General features: G+C 37.7%; 1 long non-coding RNA gene across 2 annotated transcripts in view; it reads left to right on the top strand.

The window, feature by feature from the left end:
* Positions 1–12,544, top strand: part of LOC141358848 (uncharacterized) — a 144,512-nt gene that overhangs the window by 108,218 nt on the left and 23,750 nt on the right. The gene's annotated exons all lie outside the window — the stretch shown is intronic.

Genomic DNA, 12,544 nt, shown 5'->3' on the forward strand with positions numbered 1-12,544 from the left:
AATAAAACAGTGTCAGATGTTAAAAAATTATGTTTTTATTATGTCTCTGTTTTATTTAATTATGTCTCTCTCACTGGTCCTTGGCCAGCGGGCAGTTCACCAGTAGATTCCTGTCATACCAAGCAGGCCAATATTTTTATCCACAACTTTATATACTTTACAGACACATACAAGAATCATTAGTGTTAGTTACTATGTTTATAGTAATTGTAATGAAATTATTTTACTTACTGATGAAAATGCATATTAGGATAAAAGCTCTTCTGTCCATCCACAAAAGAAGATACGTAGTGCCTACAAAGTAAGCAGTACAGTATAACTGAAGGGTTTTCACACACACACACACACACAGACAGAAACACACACACACACACACACACACACACACACACACACACACACACACACACACACACACACTCACACACACACACACACACACACACACACACACACATTCTGGTTTCCATGTTTTGTGGGGACATTCCGTAGTAATGCATTTTATACCATACAAACTGTACATTCTATTCCCATCCCCAAACCATCACAAAAAACTTTCTCCTACTTCACATTTTCAAGAAACATTATTCTGTTTGATTTATAAGATTGTTTCCTAATGGGGACCTCAAAAATACTGGTATTCGTAACTTTGTGGAGACAATTGGTCGCGGTCGTCAATTATTCCTTACATAATGGTAATATTATACTTTTAAAAGTATGTGTTGTCTTGTACATTTTTGACTAGAGTAACTTGTTTGCCCTAGGCAGTAAAGCTTTCCACAGTCCAGTCTTACAGGTACTTTGGGTTTCCTCATTTCGCAAGACTTGATCCCGCTTTGTTCAGATCCATAACAACAGAGACTAATCCACACAACTATAAGATACTGTAGCTTTATACCGTGAAGCTCAATCTGGCAATTTAAAAGCGATAGTTCTGCCAAAACTGAAAATAACCCCATGATTTACTCACCCTCAAGCCATCCGAGTTACATATGTCCATCCATTTTCATACAAACACACATTCAGATCTTTTCCAATCTTTATATGATGAATATAGGGGCTGTTTCCCGGACAGAGAAGTCCTAGACTAAAATAAATAAGAGCTATCCAAACTGAAAACAACTTGCACTGACATATCTTAAAATACATCGGAACACTTTGTTTTTAGTAAAGCATGTTTGTTAAAACTAGTTATATTTCCTAATTAAACTAAGGCCTAGTCATGGCTGAAGCTTATCCCTGTCCGGGACCCATATTCATCCCTTAAAAAGACAAAATTCTTATACAGAAGATATAAGCATTCAGATCATACTGTATGTGCCATTTTCCCCAGACAAGTCCTTGCCAGGATTTCAGGTGCGTCCTTCTGAAGTCGCATTTGTTGACTGCATACGTGACCAAGGTACTCACATTTCAGTTAAAAACATTATAAAATTAAGTTTTATTTCTCTTAAGACATACAGTCATTGTAGTTTTAATCTTACCTTAAAAAATGTAACGGGTTTAATTTGACGCAACAAATGACGGGTTTAATTTGACGCAAACTAATATTATGTCAGAGTGCTTGTGTTTTTAGTAAACATGCTGCATAGTGTTTTGTGTAAGAGATTTCTCTGATATTTTAGCGCATTTGATGAAATTAGCTCGCAGCTTTTACATGCTCGCAAAATGAAACTAAGAACGATGCTTAGTTTTATCAATGACAGCCTAAAGATAGCGCTGTACATGGTGTGTTCACGCTAGAAGTCAGAGACGCTGTAAAACATTGTGCTTGGTACATTACATTTAGGGCTGGGTAAAAATATTGATTCATCAATGCATTGCAATTATTTGTTTCTCAATTCAATATCGATTCATCAAATCCTATGAATCGATTCAGCCCACCGGCCAGTGGCGGCGCTGTGAGCAACACTCTAGTGAGAGCGTTCAGCATTGTACAAGATGCACTTTACCAAAACAGCATGATTCCCATTTACATTTTTATTTTACTTTATAAAATGGCTTAATTCATTGTAGCGAGCGCTTAACGCGCCTGCCTCCCCTCGCTCTCATGTTACGTGCAGCGCCTCAACAGCGTAAAACACGTAACGCAGTGACGTCACATATATGCTAATCGGCGTGTGACGTCATCACCGCCACAGTCTCTCAAAATCCTGTAGAAAACACTGTAAAAATATACTCAGGTACTTAATTACTTGTGTATTTACTTATTACTGAATCAATACCAAGGCAAATAAAAACAATATTGAATTGAATTGAATCGAAGCATCAAGAATCGAAATTGAATTGAATCGTGAAATTCCTAATAATACACAGCCCTAATTACATTAGAAAAGTGGGTCCAAAGTATTTTCAACTACCTCTAAATGTGGTCAAAAGTGGACGAGCTCAAAATGTTTTAAACACCTGTCTTTAGTGTTGTCTACTGTTGATCCGATTGATGAAAACGCATCTAAATACCAGGTGTAAACAGCACTTTGATGATGTATGCGCTTGACAAATGCGACTTTTGGAGGACACACCCGAAATCCTGGCAAGGACGTGACCAGGGAAAATGGCATGTATGGTCACCCTTTACAGTTTGGCACGTGCACTAAAAAAGTTTTAAAAAATTATCACATCACCCTACACTTCAATTTCTCATCAAAATTCCTGTCCAATCAAATGCTCTTTAGATGGTGAAGCGTCCTGCCCTCTACGTCCTGCCCTCTACGTGGACTGTTGCATAAACAAGCACTATTGGTTATTTTAAAGAGAAACTATTGTCTGATTCACACATTTACATTTCCTTTGGTGTGTAAGTGTGTACATGTTGACGATATGCAAAAAGGTACAAACACCAAAGTAAACGATGCGAGTTATCATTTCTAACGTAAATCTCTTTTTGAACTACAAACACATAGATTGTAGGCAACAGTTTACTTCCTGGGCCGGCTGACGTGGACTTCCCACTTTGACTCACAGCCTGTAAGTTAACTCAGCATTGCATTGTGAGCGAATCTTTCAAACATGCTAAGGAGCATCACATTTCCAGCTGACGTCAGAGGTGTTCAGGCCAATCACAAGCGTTTGAGGAAGCCAGAATATCTGAAGCTACAAAAATGTATAGTATGTGGAAAATAATGCGTTTTTTTACCATAAACCATGCGAACACATTGTATTTGACCAAATACAAAAAATAACACTCTAAAAAAATGGCTGGGTTATTTTTGACCCATAATGGGTAAATATTGGACAGAACACAAAACTGACCCAATGCTGGGTTATTATACCCCATGTGTCACGGTGATCCGTGTCATGTTTTGTTTGTGTCTCCGATTACGTCACCTGGACAATTCATGAACTGATTCATCACACCTGTTCCGTGTTAAGTACTGTGTATTTATACTGCTGTCTGTTTCTCACCTGTCGCCGGATCATTGTCATTGTCATTGCGTTCATGTCTGTTCCTGTGTTCCATGTACTGCGTGTTCCTGTGTTATGGTTTTACTCCTCGTGTTTTGTTTCTGTTCATTTTATATTAAATGTTATTTATTTCATGGTGAACCCTGCGTATGCGTCCTACTTCCTGTCTCTCCAACCCTGTCGTGACAGAATGATCCGGCCAGACTGGACGCAGCGGGTTCACGGAGGGCGGCTCCCCCAGGAGTTTCGTCGAGGGGGAGTAGTGACATCGGGGTTCATTCTCCACCAGCCCCGATGTCTCTTGGGGACCACCGTGAGCGATCGCTCGCTCCTGCGGGCCTGCGGGAGGAGGATCAGCCCAGGCGGTCCCCCAACGGTTGAGTCGTCGTCGTCGACGGTCCCTCGGAGGACCACCGTCCCGCTCGTAGGGGGATCCGGAACGGACCACGCCCGATCTTTTCCCCGGGGTGGCTACCGAAGTGAGGGTCCCCATTTCCGCGAGGGGACGGGAGATGACTTCCGGGGGGAATCGGATCGTCGGCGATTCCCAGGAGGGGGGTAATTCGTCTGCCTCGGTTCTCGGAGCGATCGCTCCGGTTCTCCTGGCGCAGTCCGGCCCACCGTCCTGTTGGTTTCGTCCCGGCGGCTGCCGGCAGCGCCAGGGTCCTCAAGCCCTCCACCCCTCCCTTGGACTCTTGCTACCAGACTTTTGTGTTTGTTTTGTTCATGTGAGTGTCTGGTAGCCACTCGTAGAGGGAAGGGTCATGTCACGGTGATCCGTGTCATGTTTTGTTTGTGTCTCCGATTACGTCACCTGGACAATTCATGAACTGATTCATCACACCTGTTCCGTGTTAAGTACTGTGTATTTATACTGCTGTCTGTTTCTCACCTGTCGCCGGATCATTGTCATTGTCATTGCGTTCATGTCTGTTCCTGTGTTCCATGTACTGCGTGTTCCTGTGTTATGGTTTTACTCCTCGTGTTTTGTTTCTGTTCATTTTATATTAAATGTTATTTATTTCATGGTGAACCCTGCGTATGCGTCCTACTTCCTGTCTCTCCAACCCTGTCGTGACACCATGGTTGCATAACAACAACCCAACATTGGGTCATTTTTGACCCAGCACGGGATAATTTTTAACCCAGCATGTGTTCTGTCCAATATTTAACAATTATGGGTCAAAAATAACCCAGCCATTTTTAGAGTAAATGTTGTTTTTACCAATGAAATAGGTGCACTTTAAAAAAGGATTTTTTCAATAGTTCCTTTGTTTCAATTAAACTGACATCACCACGTCAAATAATTCTGCACATACCAAACCATTTCAGTGGTCCTTTAAATATCTGTTATGTAGATTCACTCTGCGGCAGTTACCTGGACGGGGCTTATACTAGTCCCAGGCTAAAATTAACCTAACACATCTTAACATATATCAGTGCCATTTTTTGTCCCAAGATGCACACCAGTAATGTTTTTTGTAAGGTTTGTTTTTAAAGTCAACTTAAATGTCCTAATACAACTAAGATCTAGTCCTGGATTAATATAAACCCTGTCCAGGAAAGTGCTCTGAGAAAATCTTAAACGTAATACTTTTCATACTTTTCAATATTGTTCATCAAGTCATCAAGCTACATAAGTTTCTCATCCATTAATATTTACAGTTAGTATTGCATGAATCATTTTAAAATCATGGCGTGGCATTTGATGTACCTCAAACATACCCCCTATGCATTTATTTATTATTTACAAAATAACAGCTGAAGTATGTATGTATAACGCTTAAAAAAAATTAAACTTGCAGCTAGTATTGGTATGATACTGTGAAACTTTAACATTAATTGTCCAGGTCACCAACAGACCTTGACCCATATCCCTTTATAAAAATGAATCACAAAATCAATTGAATAATTTTTTTCAGAAAATCAATTAAATACATCTTATGAGTAATTGACACAAATAGTTCTTAATGAAAAATTCAATTCTTACCCATTGTTGAGCATATAAATAGACAAGTCAACTATGAAGGATAAAGTCTGTTTGTTAATCCGCTGTTGGCTCGATTGATTTGAGCAGGTATACCCTCTGTGTTTGTTCTGACACCTGTACTGACCACTCTGTCCTGATACTCCCTTGGGTAAAGTGGGGTGATATCTTGATGGTCAGGTTTTCCTGCTTAATCAGATGCATAGATAAGCTCTGGTGTGATAGGATGACTAGGGCGACCACCACCCAAAAATAAACCATAGTAAGTTTGTTTGCGACAATGTGGGACATGTTACCAACACTAATAGACAACCTACATCTGTGATATAATGTCTATCTAATGGAATGAAAACATTTCTGCCATTAAGCTTGTAAAAATACTTTGTCCTTTAGTCCAGAACACATCAGTGAGATATAGGGGCGGTTTCCCGGACAAGGATTAGACTAGTCCTAGACTAAAATAAATGTAAGAGCTGTCCAAACTGAAAACTATTGACATATCTTAAAATACATCAGTGCCCTTTGTTTTTCTTCAAAATGCTCACAAGTAATGTTTTTAGTGAGGCATGTTTGTTAAAACTAGTTATATTTCCCAATTAAACTAAGGCCTAGTCCTGGTTTAAGCTAATCCCTGTCTGGGAAACCACCCCATAGAGATTTGGTTCAAATAAGAATAAGGAGCACAGTGCTGTTGTTCAGTTTTGCAACACAACATATATTTATTCATACCTGCATATACCTACATATTAGGACATTTTTGACAGCTTGTAGTACTTGTGTATAAACAAGTATTTTATTGCTTTGATTTGTTGCATCTGAAGAGACAGGAAAAGGCGCGCGTGCGTGCGTGCGTGCGTGCGCGTGTGTGTGTGTGTGTGTGTGTGTGTGTGTGTGTGTGTGTGTGTGTGTGTGTGTGTGTGTGTACCTGGTAATTATCACGTTGTGCATGGGGACCAATTGTCCCCACAAAGATAGGAATACCAGTGTTTTTGTGACCTCGTGGGGACATTTTGATGTCCCCATGAGGAAACAAGCTTATAAATCAAACAAAATGATGTTTCTTGAAAATGTAAAGTAGCAGAAAGTTTTCTGTGATGGTTGGGGTTAGAGAATGGGGTAGGTAAGGGGAATAGAATATACAGTTTGTATGGTGTGTGTGTGTGTGTGTGTGTGTGTGTGTGTGTGTGTGTGTGTGTGTGTGTGTGTGTGTGTGTGTGTGTGTGTGTGTGTGTTACCTGGTATTTAAACCAGCTGTGTTCTCAACCAGTTCTCTTTTTTTAAAGATGTTTAAAACTTATAATTATTTTTAAAATGATGTTTTACACTGTAAAAACCTTTACTGCACTGAAAAAATGAACTTTTTTTGTGTAGTAAAATATATTAAATTAACCCTCATAATTTCTACATAGCAATATTAACATTTGTTAAGAACTACATTTTCCTAAGTAAAATGATAATAAATACACATTTAATTCATGTACAAAATGAACTGTGTAGGAATAGTAGGTCGTATTATTTAACTGTTAATAGTCACCACGTAGTCATAAAATAACTACCAAGTAAATTTTAATTTAGAAAAGTAATTTTGCGCGTTCATTTAACTTTAGCATATAAAATCCATGAAACTAAAACATTCAAGTGAAATTAACTTAAAATGATCAGCACATATTGTAAGGCAGTGGTTCTCAAACTGGGGGCCGCGAGATGGTGCCGGGGGGGCCCAGTTTTATGACATTTTATAAAATACATTAATTTATCACGAATTCTGTGAAATTAAACCTAAAAAAATAAGGCTACTAACCAACAGCACTACTTTGTATAATTTAATGTTTTGTTTAATTAAAATGTGAAGTTTCAGAACAGTTTTTTTGTCATAAATTTTCTTTGGGGGGGGGGGCGCGAAGGAATGTACCGTACACAAAGGGGGCCGCACACTGAAAAAGTTTGAGAACCACTGATGTAAGGAATACCCATAATCCTTTGTGCCTGAATATTTTGAATTTTTTAAGCTTTTTCGCAGAATAAGACCTGATAAGAACTTTAAATTTAATATTTAACACAGTTTTGTGTGTTTTAAATGCAGAATCAAGTTTATTCAATGACTGTGTTATAACGCCATTATGTGTTATAAGTCCATACAACCATGTTAAAGAAAGTAACAAATAGTATAGAACAGTAAATACGATTTATTTTACAATTTTAGGACAGCAATGCTTCAATATTCAAAAAAGTAACACACATTACCTAAACAATTAAAATAAATAAATTTAACTTCTAAAATAAAAATAATTAAGTTACATTCACTAAATTATTTAACAAATGTTTCATGTTAAAGTAGATTTAATTTTATTTTGGTAGGTAAGAGGAACTAAAAACCAGTAAATTTTACTTAAAAAACAGTTTGTGCAAATTGTTTAGGATTTTTAAAGTAATTTTCAGTGTATGATAGTCAGTTTTTTTGGTAAAATTTTTACACTTAAAAATATTGAGTAAATTTGAAAGCTGTAAATCTAGTATATTTCAATAATTAAATGTATGTCCTATCACAAATAAAATTTAGTAGTTGTAATCAAAAATCCTAAAGAAAAGCAGTAGTCATGATTAGTGAAGTCCACTAAAAATAATTGAGTAGATATCAAAGTAGGGTGACCAGATGAGATTGGCTGAAATTCGGGACGGGATGGGGGGGCAGACGTAACGGGGGGGGGGGGTGTGGTTCATCCAATAATAGTTTTATTTATTAATTTTATTTAATAATAAAAGAAAATGAATTTCAAACGGAATCAATCATATTAATATAAGTACATATGCATATACAGGGTCCGAAATTAACACCCGCCAAGCGCCAAATGCGGGTAGATTTTCCGTTTGGCGACTAAATTCAAAAGGCTACCCGCCACACTGGCGGGTGATTTTCATACCAAAATATTTATGCAATATAACGTGTTTGCCAGTAACTGATCTGGGAACGAGGTGAGCTAGCCGCAGAACGTCTCTACGCTCCAAGTCTCGCACTAGAGACGGTCTGTTTCTAGCTAGTACTGCAGGTAACTTGCGGTCTGCAGCTATCTGCTGCATATTAGCTATCAAAATGCATCCCCGCCCTGCCCGTCGGGCTATCTTGACTTATAGGGAGGAAAACATATATTTAAATGCTTATGCATTCTTTCACAGATTTGGATGGGTAATAAATTAATGGTGTATGAAATTCAGGCATTGGGAATTTAAATTACGTTTGAGCGCGCGCTCGAGTTTTACTTTCACTTTCGCGATCGCGCGAAAAGACGCAGTACAGGAAGCAATCCGTCATGATTTGTCATGGATTTGTTTGGCAAATCATCCAACTTCGTCCTGTCAGTCATTACTATCCTCACGTAAGAAAATTAAATCTCTCGCAGTAAACTTTAAAGTGATATAGATTGTACGGGCAGTGAAGAGAGTGACTCTGTGCAGAATCTCTCTTAAAGCGACAGTAGCCCCTGTTTTTCTGATTGAAAAAATGATCCAATCAGTAACTGGATGATCCAAACTGTGAGTTTTGTGACCCACTAAACCACTTTTAAATGGTGATTAAATCTGGTGTGTGGGGATGAGCAGGAAAAGTTGGTTTACATGGAAATCCAGTCTTTTTGTTTGTTTAAAAAACAACAGCATCAAAACAACAAATTTGTGTTTTGATAGATGTTTTGTCTTAATATTCTACATTAAAAGTACTGTATTTTTTATTCGGGCTACTTGCATTCATTTTGGGCTACCAAAAACTGAAGAGTGCCTGCCCAAGGGCTACCAGGGATTTTGAAATTTTGCGAGCCCTGCCATGAATGCAGCAAATTAAATTAATGTACATGTGACAAAAAAGGCTGTTTATTATTCTGGCCGGTAAAAAATGTGTTTGGCTGGTGGATTTTTTCATCTACCAGTCCCCGTGGCAGGTGAGCCAAAAAGTTAATTTCGGACCCTGTGCATATAAATAAATTGATATAATACGTATAGTATTTTATACTTTATACAATAATAGTTCATACAATAATAGTTTTCTTTATTTTATAATAGAAATAAGGAATTTCAAACTGAAGTTACTGAACTAATCATATTTTATTAATATAAGTACATATGCGTATAAATTTATATAATACATATAGAAGTATTTTTTTAACAAAGTGCCTTGCCTGCCATTGACCAATCTGACTCCTTCACGCGACTGACTGTCACTGCCTGCACTTTCAACTGTCCTCGCGGTTGTTGCAACTTTCGCTCTCTTAATCAACTCTATAAAACAAAAAGGTCCTATTGTCTTTGTGCATATAGATGAATAAGATACATTAATGGAAACAATACAACGTCAGCATATTTCGTGGAGGTTTTAACTGCTGCCAGCACAATGAGAGCCTACAGTATAAAAACAAGATGCTGCAGCCAATGAGCAGCCGGCGGCGGCTGGCTGCAGCCAATGGGCAGCCGGCGGGGGCTGGCTGCAGGATGACTTAACCTCCTCGCTCATGTTTTATCAGACAACTACTACTCAAGATTTTGCTTTAGTATAATTTTCGGGAAAATTAAAGCGGGATTCGGATTAAGATTTAGCTTCAGTATGATTTTCGGGACAATTAGAGCAGGATTCGGGATTCGGGACAACAGCTTAGATTTCGGGACTGTCCCGAATTTTTCGGGACGTCTGGTCACCCTATATCAAAGATCTTAAAGCAATGCAATAGAAAGTGAAGTCTACTAAAAAAATGCTTTAAATTTTGTGAATATTATTAAACTAAAGAAATGATAAACAAAGCAATTGTACACACGTTATTTTATTGAACATTTATTTGTCAAGTTTGACAACTTTGACAACTAAAATACATGACATTAAAGGACAAGTTCTGTATTTTACACTTAAAGCCCTGTTTTCAGATTGTTTATGATGAAATAGAACGGTTTTGACTGAATTTTCGACATATGCGGCTGCCCCGAGAATTTTCGGGTGTTTGCTGTTTCACCTCCCACCTCTATAATGGGTGTATGCAAATATTGTATTTTAGGGAACGCTGCTTTAAAAAACAAGTATTGACTGTTATTATCAGTGATTCATCATATCATATTCAGATCTTGTTAGGGGTTTCCTTCTTCGTTCTTTCTTCTTCCTTCTTCTTCTTCGGCCATTGTGTCTATGGCAGCTCATAGAAGCCTACGTAGGAAAGTTATGAAAATTCACTGATAGAGGACAGTCCAAAAAGTAAATTTGGAGTCTCTATCTCAAACCCGCTAGCCGCACCAACAGTCCAAAGTTTTACTTACATTTTTGTTTAACTTCTGGTTCAAGACGATTCCATTGCACTCTGTGACGTAATTTTCGGTCATGAACATTTTTCCGCTGTTTTCAATTTTTTGGAAAACCTACTTTTTCTAACTCCTCCTAGAGCTTTTGTCCAATTTGCTTAAAAATCTTTGTGGCATCTAGAGACACTCAGGGCAAAAGTTTATGGAATTCGGGTCAATGCTCATTTTCTAGCTCTCCTAGAGTTTAACGTTTGATTCTTACCGTTTTGGAAACCATTCAGCTGATCTCTGGGTCTGGCGCTACCACTTTTAACATAGCTTAGCACAATCCATTGAATATGATTAGACCATTAGCATCACGCTAAAAAATAGCCAAAAAGTTTAGATATTTTTTCTATTTAAAACTTGACTCTTCTGTAGTTACATCGTGGACTAAGGAACTATATTCTCATTTTGGCGTAATAATCAAGGACTTTGCTGCTGTAACATGGCTGCAAGAAGCGCAATGATATAAAGCAGGACCCCGAAAATAGTCACCTTAGTATCTTTCAATAGCAGGGGACTATTTTCGACTGCTGCGTAATATCACTACGCCTGCTGCAGCCATGGTACGAAAGCAAAGTCATTGATTATTACGCCAGAATTAGTTGCTAGCTATATCTGCCTAGAAAATCGCAACTTTTAATTTTCTGTCGGTCTCAGTACACAATGTAACTACAGAAAAGTCACGTTTTAAATAGAAAAAATATTAAAAATCTTTCAAAAAAGGCATGTTGTTAATGGAATAATCAGATTCAATGGATTGTGCAAAGCTATGCAAAAGGTGTTAGCGCCAGACCTGGAGATCAACTGAATGGATTCCAAAACGGTAAGAATCAAATGTTTAACTCTAGGGGAGCTGGAAAATTGGAAATAAACAAAACCTTTGACATCAAGCAAGCCCCTATATGGTCATGTAACTGTTTCTTCGCTTAACTAATGTGTATAGCTCTAATACTTGCTAGATGTAATTATAGTCATGACCTAAGAGTGCATGCACAATTTCGTCAAAGTGCCACCTAGTGGTCTTGAGATATGAAAATAGTTATTTTTGCATAAACCTACTGCAATATTACATCTAAAATCATGAGTCATGATGACTCAATCATCAAGGATTATAACTTTCATAGCTTGGAGTATAATCATTGGTGACTGCCAATTCAATCCCTTGCAACCAATGAGAATACCCTAGCAACCATTTTGCAAGAGCTATATCTCTGCATCAGAACATCGTAAAGAAATGAGGATGGGCTCTTTTCACTTATTAACTTTGTTGTAACATTTTGCGTCCCAAGATTTGCCAAAGCAAGCACCACTCACATTTTTCTACAGAGATCTAGCGTTCCATGATTCTCAATAAGAAAGGGACAATTGCAGTGGACAAAAACATTGATTATTTTTGTTGATTACTTGTGCACTTTTTCATCTGAAATCATAGGGTTTTCCTAGGTTCTTTAAACTGCTAATTTAACCTCAACTTTAATTCCTTCTGTGCCTTTTTTGACTTGACCACGGTATTGCTGCTTGCTGCTATATTTCTATTATAAATAGAAGTATTTTTCAAAATGCCCTTTGACATTCACATTGCATATCATTTATCATTCTTATTGTGGCTGCCAAAATGTTGCACCAGAGAAAGTTGCAAGAAATAATTTTGGCTGTTTTGTTTTGTTTATCTTTTTTCTTGATTTTGTTGGATGGACATTGCAAAACTTTGTCCGTTTGTGTAAAAATGTTGAAAATAAAACCGTACACCACTATTTTATGTAAACTGCTTTATTTATTTTTATGTTAGTCATATTGCACAATTTATCGGTATAAATAAAATGATAGAAGTAAATT

The sequence above is a fragment of the Misgurnus anguillicaudatus genome, chromosome 3 (assembly GCF_027580225.2).
Source record: "Misgurnus anguillicaudatus chromosome 3, ASM2758022v2, whole genome shotgun sequence".
Classification (NCBI taxonomy): domain Eukaryota; kingdom Metazoa; phylum Chordata; class Actinopteri; order Cypriniformes; family Cobitidae; genus Misgurnus; species Misgurnus anguillicaudatus.